The sequence below is a fragment of the Ceratotherium simum genome, chromosome 33, assembly GCF_057802395.1.
Source record: "Ceratotherium simum simum isolate JZ-2026a chromosome 33, ASM5780239v1, whole genome shotgun sequence".
In the NCBI taxonomy this organism is placed as follows: domain Eukaryota; kingdom Metazoa; phylum Chordata; class Mammalia; order Perissodactyla; family Rhinocerotidae; genus Ceratotherium; species Ceratotherium simum.
Genome location: NC_141932.1, coordinates 1,926,619 through 1,937,516, shown reverse-complemented (window position 1 = coordinate 1,937,516; position 10,898 = coordinate 1,926,619). Strand labels below are relative to the sequence as shown.

The 10,898-nt window shown below is 44.3% G+C and overlaps 1 protein-coding gene and 1 long non-coding RNA gene across 3 annotated transcripts in view; one reads left to right on the top strand and one right to left on the bottom strand.

Moving 5' to 3' along the window:
- LOC147912689 (zinc finger protein 211-like) overlaps positions 1–10,898 on the top strand; it is a 132,497-nt gene that overhangs the window by 15,322 nt on the left and 106,277 nt on the right. Inside the window, exon 1 of one of the 2 annotated variants that reach the window (XM_087420926.1) lies at positions 10,166–10,264. The exons of the other annotated variant lie outside the window; for it this stretch is intronic. The gene's annotated coding sequence lies outside the window, so the exon portion shown is untranslated. Of the gene's footprint in view, positions 1–10,165; positions 10,265–10,898 lie in introns of those variants that run through there. 2 annotated transcript variants of the gene reach the window in all.
- On the bottom strand, positions 4,269–10,240 carry LOC147912690 (uncharacterized). The gene is made up of 3 exons (XR_015549403.1): positions 9,844–10,240; positions 9,275–9,376; positions 4,269–8,036 (listed from the first exon to the last, which is right to left on the bottom strand). It is a non-coding gene; the product is annotated as an uncharacterized LOC147912690 (long non-coding RNA).

Sequence of the window (10,898 nt, the reverse complement as noted above, 5' to 3'; positions counted from 1 at the left end):
TACCTCCCACCAAGTGTCCTCGTGCACCGACATTCATGCATCAAACGTGTGTGAGTCTCCAGGTTTGGCCAATCTGTGCACCTGGCTCCCTGTTCTCACTCCAAAGGAGCCAAGAACATACAATGGGGAAAAGAAAGTCTCTTCAACAAATGGTGTTGGGAAAACTGGATAGCCATATGCAAAAAAATGAAAGTAGACCCTTACCTTACACCATACACAAAAATTAACTCCAAATGGATTAAAGACTTGAATGTAAGACCTGAAACTGTGAAACTTCTAGAAGAAAACATAGGCAGTACGCTCTTCGACATCAGTCTTAGCAACATCTTTTCAAACACCACATCTGACCAGGCAAGAGAAACAATAGAAAAAATAAACAAATGGGACTACATCAAACTAAAAAGCTTCTGCACAGCAAAGGAAACTATCAACAAAACGAAAAGACAACCTAACAATTGGGAGAAGATATTTGCAAACCATACATCTGATAAGGGCTTAATCTCCAAAATATATAAAGAACTCATGCATCTCAACAACAAAAAAACTACCAACCCAATTAAAAATGGGCAAAAGACCTGAACAGACATTTCTCCAAAGAAGATATACAGATGGCCAACAGACACATGAAAAGATGTTCAAAATCACTAACTATCAGGGAAATGCAAATCAAAACTACAATGAGATATCACCTCACGCCCGTCAGAATGGCTATAATTAACAAGACAGGAAACAACATGTGTTGGAGAGGTTGTGGAGAGAAGGGAACTCTCATACACTGCTGGTGGGAGTGCAAACTGGTGCAGCCACTATGGAAAACAGTATGGAGATTCCTCAAAATCAACGATAGAACTACCATATGATCCAGCTATTCCACTGTTGGGTATTTATCCAAAGAACTTGAAAACACCAATTTGCAAAGGTACATGCACCCCTGTGTTCATTGCAGCCTTATTCACGATAGCCAAGACTTGGAAGCAACCTAAGTGCCCATCAAGGGACGAACGGATAAAACAGCTGTGGTATATATATACCATGGAATACTACTCAGCCATAAGAAACGATGAAATCCAGCCATTTGTGACAACATGGATGGACATTGAGGGCATGATGCAAAGTGAAATAAGTCAGAGGGAGAAGGTCAAATACCGTATGATTTCCTTCATTAAGTAGTAGATAATAACAACAATAAACAAACACATAGGGACAGAGATTGGATTGGTGGTTACCAGAGGGGAAGGGGGGAGGGAGGAGGGTGAAAGGGATAATTGGGTACATGTGTGTGGTGATGGGTTGTAATTAGTATTTTGGTGGTGAACATGATGTAATCTATGCAGAAATAGAAGTACAATGATGTACACCTGAAATTTTTACAATGTTATAAACCAATGTTACTGCAATAAACAAAAAATTAAAAAAAAAAAAAAAAAAAGGTGTCACCAGATCTGCAGGGATGAAGCGGGGGGGGGGGGGGCGATGTTCTCTCTAAGCCAGGCTGTGCCTGTCTTATGACACTCAATCCATAGACACTGTGTGATTGTGTGTGGCCCACACTCCAGCTTTGGGGCGTCCCTGTCACATGCCTGTCTCACAAGTCTCTGTGCAGTATGTATGTGTTCCTGTGGCCACGCCTGCTGTGGAATGTCAGCATCTCCATCCTGTCCCAGAGGTGTTTTGCATGTGCAGGTTGTGTCTCATGTCTGTCACACTTGTGTCCTATGGTCAGTGTGGTACATGTGTATGTATGCCCAGGCTATGTTGAGGGTGTCAGCATCCCACACCTGTCACACAGTGTCCTCAGGGTGGGGGGGGGCACCCCCATGTTGGACTGCAGTTTGTCAATACCACATACAGGTTACACACGGTCACAGAGATTTGTGTGTGTGTCTAGGCTGTGCTGCAGTGTAAGCAGGACTATTGTCACACACCTGGGACCTACAGAGTCTGAAATGTGTGTGTTTCCAGGCTATGCCATGGGATGCTGGGAAAACACAATCACACTGCGTGTGTTTGCAGGTGCGTCACCATCACACCCTTATCTGGACCACACGTCACTCTCCCATCTCATTACTGTCTAGTTTATAGGAAACATGGGAGAACTGCGAGCAACTTAAAACAGCATCAGAGATAATGCAAAAGAGACAAATCTAGTCCGACAAGTTCTAATGGACAAACGACTTAGCAACTTCAAGAAATAAAAAGAATTAAAATGAGAAAAGTGATACCTATAGGTAAAAAGAGATTTCTGAGATATAAGTCATAGGGAAATATTTTGGAACCTGATTGCAACAAACCTGCTTTAAAAAACAAACAAGTTTTTGAGAAAATGGAGAAAACTGGGCACTAATAATATATTTTATTATGCTTTATATATTTTTGTTGGAATATGCTGTTAGTTATGAAAGAGCCCTTAGACTTTGGAAATGCCTCTGAAGAAATTATACATTAAAAGACAAGATGTCAGGATTATCAGCAAAACAGCCCAGTACTGTGCTTAAGAATTGATGAAGAAAGAATTACCATGACATGACAAACGATGGAAAATTGGGAAAGCGTTCATGGGACTTCATAACACAGTCCTTTCTGTGTGTCTGTACTTGAAAATATCTGTCACACAAGGTAGAATGTGTCCTGGTATCAATAACTTTAGACATGAAGGATGGATGAAAAGGGCAGGAGGAAACTTTTCGTCCCAGGGGCTTAAGTATGTATCAAAACACAAATTATAAACTTTAAATACACACAATTTATTATAAGATAATTATTCTGTGGATCCTCCTTTTTTCATGATTCTATGTTTGGAAATCCCTACTTTTTTTGGAAATTCACCTACTTGCTTTTTTATTTGTAATCCCTAAATCTATACTAACAACAATTTTACATTCATTTGTGAACTTGTGCAGAGCTGTGAAAAATTTGAGTCAGCCAATGTGTATGTTCCCCTTTAGCTCTCCTGCTATAAACAAATGTCCTTTCTGTGGTCTATTTCATGCCACATTTGTGGTTTTTCTTGGTGTTTCCATTGTTTAAAATGGGCCCCAATGGGCCGGCCCCATGGTGTAGCGGTTAAGTGCGCACACGCCACTGCTGGCGGCCCGGGTTCGGATCCCGGGCACGCACCGACGCACCGCTTGTCAGGCCATGCTGTGGTGGTATCCCACATAAAGTGGAGGAAGATGGGCACGGATGTTAGCTCAGGGCCAGTCTTCCTCAGCAAAAAGAAGAGGATTGGCATGGATGTTAGCTCAGGGCTGATCTTCCTCACAAAAAAAAAAAAAAAAAATGGCCCCCAAGTGCTGTCTAGTGTTCCTGAGTGCAAGGCTGCGATGTGTCTTAGAGAGAACAAATGCATGTTACCTAAGCTTTGTTCAGGTGTGAGTTACAGTGCTGTTGGCCATGAATTCGATGTTAATAAATCAGCAATACATGACAAATAAGGTCTCTTTAAACAGAAACACACAGGAAATAATGCTAAGAATTGATGAGTTGATGAACATGTTGGGACCAGAGGCTCTCAGGGAGCTCAACCTGTATGTAGAGAACATAACTACCGTGAATAAGAGTGGCTTCAGAGAACATAACTACTGTGGACAATTAAAATAGATTGTACTTCAGTAAAGCTGTTAAAAAAGGAAAGGTGATTCTCAACATTTGTGTCTTCCCAATTATTTTACCATGTTTTGCTATTACGTATGTTCTTGAGGTTATTTATGACTACTGAATCCGTAGGTGGGAACAGAATACAATGTTGTGCTACTGCACATCTCTCCCAACTCCATTTTCACTGACATCATTTTGGCTGCTTGAAATTGACCATGGAGGGAGTATTTACACCAGGGAAATGGACAATCACTACAAACCAGGGCTGGCTTGTTTAATCGAATGCCTAGACTTTAGAAAGTGGTGAACAATGTGTTAAGAAAGCAGATTATACTAAAAAGTGTATAGTGTCTATGGCTGTTACATTATGAATAGCACAAAACTTTGAGGATGTATTCTTTACTACTCAAAAACAATTGTTGTGGACTGAATTGTGTCCCCTACAAATTCATATGTGAGAGCCTTAACCCCCAGTGCGACTATAATTGGAGACAGGGCCTAAAGACATAAATAAGGTGAAATAAACTGATAAGGGTGGGGCTTTAATACAATATTACTGCTGTTTTTATAAGAAAAGGAAGATAGCAGGGAGACGCACACACTGAGAGAAAGGGCCATGTGAGGACACAGCAAGAGGCTGGCCATCTGCAAGCCAAGGAGAGAGGCCTTGGAAGAAATTAACCTTGCTGGCACCTTGATCTTGGACTTCCGGCTTCCAGAACCACAAGAAAATAAATTTCTGTTGTTTAAGCCACCCAATCTGTGGTATTTTGTTATGGCAGCCCAGGAAGACTGATACAGACTGCCTCAAAAGGACTCTTCTCTGTACTCATACCAACACTCAGTACTTCAGTTCTGACCCTAGATGTGTGGGGTTCTTCCCACACCAACCAATTCTCCAGCTCTCCATGGATGCCAACTGGGTGTCCTACAATTGAACTGAATTCTGACAATTACCTTCCCGGAGTTGGCACAGACCCCACAGGATAAGAGCTCAGTCCCACAAGACGGCCCCCACTTCAGATGCCAGTCACAAGTCCAGGTTATCAACTGTGCTTCTGAACAACGGGCTATAAATTGGAGGTGCTCATGACCCCCCTCTCAGGTATAACAATTTGTGAGAATGGCTCCCAGAACTCGAAAAGTTTACTTACTAGATTACAGGTTTCTTATAAAGGGGTACAACTTAAGAGCCTCCAGATGGGACAGATGCATAGGGCAAGGTATGTGAGCAGGAGTGTGGCCCTACTGTGCTCTCTCTGAGCCTGCCAGTCTCCCAGTACCTCCACATGTTCACCAACATGGACACTTTCCAAACCCTGTCCTTTGGGTTTTTATGAAGGCTTCATTACATAGGCATGATTGATTAAATCAATGGCCATTGATGATAAACTTCATCTCCAGTCCCTTTCTCCTCCCCAGAGGTCACGGTTGGGACTCAAAGCTCCAATCCCCCAATCATATGACTGGTTCCCCTGGCAACTAGCCCCCATCTTTAGGGGCTTTCCAAAAGTCATCTCATTAACATAAAGTCAGGTGTGGTTTAAAGGGGCTAGTTATGAATAATAACCAAAGACATTCCTTTCACCTTTATAGCTCTTTCTTACTTAGGAAATTCCTGGGGTTTTAGGAGCTCTGTGCCAGGAACAGGGACGAAGACCAAACACATATTTCTTATCACCATACCACACTGTCATAGCAGAATGCCACAGACTGGGTGGTTTATACAACAAAAATTTATTTTTTCACAGTTCTGGAAGCTAGAAGTCTAGGATCAACATGTCAGAGCAGGTTTCTGGTGGGGCTCTTTTCCTGGCTTGTAGATGGCCACCTTCTCACTGTGTCCTCACATGGCCTTTCCTCTGTGCATGCACATGGAGAGAGAGAGCCCTCTGGTGTCTCTTCCTCTTCTTCTAAGGGCACCAGTCTTATCAGATTAGTGTCCTCCCCTTATGATCTCATTTACATTAATACCTCCTTAAAGGCCCTATTGCCAAATATACTCCTGTTAGGGATTAGGCCTTCAACATAAGAATTTTGGGAGAGACACAATTCAGTCCATAACTTAATTCTGCTCTCTGGCTGCCCCAAATTCATATTCTTCTTGCATGTAAAACACATTCACCCACTCATAACAACACCAAGAATCATAAACCATTCTGACATCAATTCCAAGTCCAAAGTCTCACCTGAACATATAAATCAGATATGAGTGAGACTCAAGGTAGGACTCATCCTGAGGCAAAAGTCCTCTGCAGGCATGAACTTGTGAAACCAGACAAGTGCTGCTGAAATACAGTGGTGGGACAGGTATAGGATAGACATCTGCAGTCCAAAATGGCAAAATCAGAGAAAAAGAGAGGGGTGACAGGTCCCAAGCACATTCAAAACCTAGCAAGAAAAATTCCATTAGATCCTAAGCCTCCAGAACAGTTCTGTTTGGCTGGATGCTCTGCCCTCTGGGGCCACTGAGGTGGAAGCAACACTCCCACAGACCCAGAGAGTGGCCACAACATCTCGGTTTCTCAAGGGCACCCCCGCCCCCTCAGCTCTGCAGGGCAGCCTTACTCCTGAGACCTGTCCAGTGGTTTCCTGGCCCATTGAAACTGAAGAGTGGGCCCTACCCTCCGAAACTGAGGAGGAAACAGCCCTGTCCCCTGGCCTGTGTTGGGAGTGGCAGCCCTGATGATGTCTTAATTGCATTTGGGGTCATTGTTCTCTTTTCTTGAAGGATAACGCATGTCTGCATTCAGATACCTCTCCTGTCAGGTCCCATGAAATCCCACAAGTCCAACAGCCTTTCTTCTTCTCATCCTTTTTTTTCCTGTCTCATTTAGTCTCAGCTAGCAGTGTTTCTGCTGATAAAATGCCATCTCTATTCCTGGGTTCTCCTGAGATGGTTGATTAAAATTGATTCACATCCATAATATCTTTTTTTTTTTAATTTTGTGTGTCCTTATTTATTCATAATCTTTTTTTTTTTTTTTTTTAGTTTTTTGGGGGTTTTTGTGTGTGTGTGTGCGAGAAAGATTGGCCCTGAGCTAACATCTATTGCCAATCTTCCTCTTTTTGCTTGAGGAAGATGGTCCCTGAGCTAACATCTGAGCCAATCCTCCTCTACCTTGTATATTGGATGCCACTACAGCATGGCTTGATGAGTCCACCCCGGGATCCGAACCTGCAAACCCTGGGCCACCGAAGTGGAATGTGCAAAGTTAACCACTACACCACCGGGCCAGCCCCCATAATCTCTTTATCAAATAATTTTCCAGCCATATCTTGGTGGTGTGTCTAGAACACGGTTTCTTATTTTTTTGCATTATGGATGATGGAAAACTTTCCAAATCTTCAAATTCTGATTCTTGTTTGATTAAAAAGTCTTTCTTCAGTTCATCTCCTACCTCTTGCATTTTACAATAAATAGTAAAGAAAACCCAAGCTGCACTTTCAACACTGTGCTTAGAAGTATCCTCAGGTAAATATGCGAGTGCATCACAAACCACATCTACCTGCCCAAACACTCTAACACAATTTCGCCATGTTCTTACCACATTATAACAAGGATTGCCTTTGCTCCAATTTCTAGTCACATTTCCATCTTAGTTTCCATCTGAGACCTTAGCAGAATCACCATTAACGTTAATATTTCTACCAACAGTCCCTTGAAGGCAATCTTTTCTTTATATGGTGTGGAATGAGATAAAATCAGAAACCTCCAAACACAGAATAATAGAGAAAAACAAAATGGACTCTGTGTGGCTAACTGGGCCCTAAAAACAGGGTGGAGTCAAGTGGCCATAATGGGACCAATGTGCAGTCACATATTCTGTTCTGTTGAGAAAAACCTCAAGCTGTACTTGTAACCAAATGTTTCCTTCTGTATCTAGGTAGCTCAGCCCAATATAGCCTCACCTTAACCCAGCAGGGAGTCAGCGCAAGACAATAGTTTCTATGTGAGGATAAGCTAGTAGAGGAACTGCGAAAATGTTCCTGTGGCTTCTGTGGTTTTAGCCTTTAAAACCCTTGCTGGGCCTTCCCCCTCTTCAGAGTGTACTTTCAGGTTGCCCCAAACTCTGCGTCTCCCTGGTTTGCAAACTGTTCATGCAAATACAACAAAGCTTTCCTTTGACAAAACTCCTGTTTTCCAGAGATTTTTATCAATAATAGCATGTACCTCAAAACTCTTCCAGGCTTTACCAATTACTCAGTTCCAAAATCACTTCCACATTTTTAGGTATTTGTTACAGCAACATCCAACTCCTGCTACCATAATGTGCATTAGTCAGCTCAGGTTATCATAACAAAGTACCATAGAGTGGGTGCCTTAAACAACAGAAACTTATTTTCTTACAGTTTGGGTGTCTAGAAGTTCAAGATCAAGGTGCCGTCAGCATTGGTTTCTAGTGTGAACTCTCTTCTTGGCTTGTAGATGACCTTTCCTGTTGTTAAAATAAACAAAATAGAGACCAGGCTAGAAATCCCCCAAGCTGACAAAACCACTTAAACCACCTAAGCAAAACTAAATCTAGCTTATTTCATGAACATAATCTAAACTTAACTTATTTCTTATAAATGCCTCTGATAATCATAAAAGCAATTTAAGTCATCTTCCTAAAACGGTATAAGATAATCACTTTTTTTTTTTTGATTTTTTGTTTTTGAGGAAGATTGACCCTATGCTAACATCTGTTGCCAATCCTCCTCTTTTTTGCTAAGGAAGATTAGCCCTGGGCTAACATCTGTGCCCATCTTCCTCTACTTTATATGGGACGCCGCCAGAGCATGGCTTGATAAGTGGTCTGCCGGTCCGTGCCTGGGATTCGAACCCCCGAACCGTGGGTCGCCAAAGCAGAGTGCGAGAACTTAACCACTACCCTACTGGGTCGGCCCCTAAGATAATCACTTTTAATGAATCCCATGCCATTTAGAAACCCTCATTGTGATAACTGATCATCGTAATCATTATACAACATCTTCATTTTCACTTTATAAGCCATCCTGTAACTTCATGCCTCTGAGCTTCATATCAGTTTTGGATTAAAAGACTCCAAGTTCACGAACTGTTCTTTTCCACGCAATGAACACTTACTAAATACTATTTTACTGATGGCTTTAACTTTTTGTTTCTACATTTTTCACACTCTGTGTATGCATGAGTAGAGAGAGCCCTCTGATGTCTCCAACTATTCTTATAAAATCACTGTTAAATCAGCCTGTATTTAGCCTTAATTACCCTCTTAATATAGACAAATTGGGTGGTAGGGCTTCCACAAAAATGAGGTGGAGGGAATAATTCAGTGCATAACACAGTACTAACTGTGTTATATTAATGCCTTCACCTCATTTGAACATTGTCATGTGTTAGGAGATTGAAGCTAAAGGTAAAGGATTTCCCACATTCAATGCACTCATAGGCCTTACCCCAATGTGAACTCTCTGGTATCAAAGTAGTGGAAATCTTTTGGAAAATAATTTCCCACATTTGGTGCATTTGTAAGGCCTTTATCCAAAATGAACACTTGGGTGCTCAATAAGTGTGGAGGATTGACTAAATGATCTTCCACACTCACTGCACTAATATGGTCTTTCTCCAGTGTGAACTCTCCAATGTTTAACGAAGCTGTACTTGCCGATACGTAATTTGACACATTCATCATACTTGTGAGGTGTTACTCACCTGTGAACACATTGCATGTGGCGGGGCTGGAGGTATACGGGAATTCCCTGTACCTTCCGCTCAGTTGTGCTATGATGGTAAAACTGCTCTAAGAAATACAATCTGTTAGAAAAAAATAGTATTAGTTAAGTTTTCTCTGGTTGAGATATATGTAAGATTGCTAAAAGTAATTGAGTATATCTTAGGATATGGACTAAGAATTATTATATGGATAAAACACTATTCCTCAATGGGTAGAACACAATCGCTGTCCAAAAGGCAAGGGAGAAGTTTTCCGTGGGAACCAGAAACAGAGCTCCTGCTTGTCCACCTGTTTCAGGGCAGCCTAACATCCCTCTTCTTCCTTCCCCTCATGGCCCTCTATGGAGTCTTTTTCTTCTCCCTGACCAAACGTACCCTAACTCACAACACTGGATAACACTTCAGGAACCACGCATTTTAAGAGCAATAACAATGTTTCCAGCTATGCGTGGACTCATTTTATGTCAGACTGACTCTATGGAATGACATGGCCATGTAGATTTGAAAGCCTGTCAAATACTCGTTTTATCCTGTGAGAACAGGCTCACCTTCACCGAGTCTGAAATTACATCTCTTCGCCGCCTTTAACAGGGAGCAAAGCCCCTCTCTCTGGGTACGAGCACCAATTTCCAGCATCTCTCAGGGGACCCGTGGCCAAGACCGTACTGGGTCAGGATGGAGAACACTCTTCCCCGCGGCCTCCAGAGCTCCGGGAACTATGGCACCCTGAAGAACTGAGGGAGAGAGACTGCAGAGATGAGCCAGTGAGGGACCACAATGAGGCGTTTTCGTGCGCGCGCATCGCTTCTGGGCGGGACTTCCCGCTCCTGCACTTGGCGGTCATTTGTTTGGAGGTTTTAGCCGGTAACGCGGGTGCTCGGATATCCTTGACCGAGAACGGCCCTCCTCGAGGGAAGGTCGCCGTCGTGGAGCAGTGAGGGAGAAGGGAACACCCGTCTAGTCAGCAAGGTCGCCCTCACATCCCTCGCAGTCCTTTTGGCTTCTCTCTTGTCGGCTCACCCCGTTAGAGGCTCCGGGGTGCTGGATCGGGGCTGAGGTGACGGGACCGAGGAGGCGCGAGAGGAGGCGCCGTCCCCGCTGCACAGGGCGGGTCTGAGTCTCGGCGACGCCGCCCGGGGGGCCCGCGCCAGGGCCGGGACAGGACCGCCGTGCCCGGGTCCCCTCCTCTCCCGCCGCTCCCAGCCCCGCTCCGCCCCCGGAGTCCGATGGCGGCGGCCGCGCGGAGGGAACCGGCTCAGTCAGTGCTCGTGCTCCGCGCCCTCCCCGACCTCAGCCCAGCCCAGCCCTAGAGCCCCGAGTGCGGGCGCCGCTCACGGGCCTGCAGCCCAGGCCCCGGTGTCCGGGACAGGGAGGCGCTCGTGGGGCCTGTTTCTGAGAGCCGGGGTGACGGGTGTGGGAGAGGGACCCAGGGGAGGGCCCGCGGGGGAGAGGCGTGGAGGGCGACTGAGCCGGGAGGAGTCGGGGACCCGGGGTCCGTGGTCTATGTGGAGTGAACAGAGTGTGAGGCGGAGTGTCGCCTGGACTGGAGGCTGAGGGGCTGTTCCTTCAATCCGAGGGCCCTGGGAGCCGTGGAGGGTTGTGA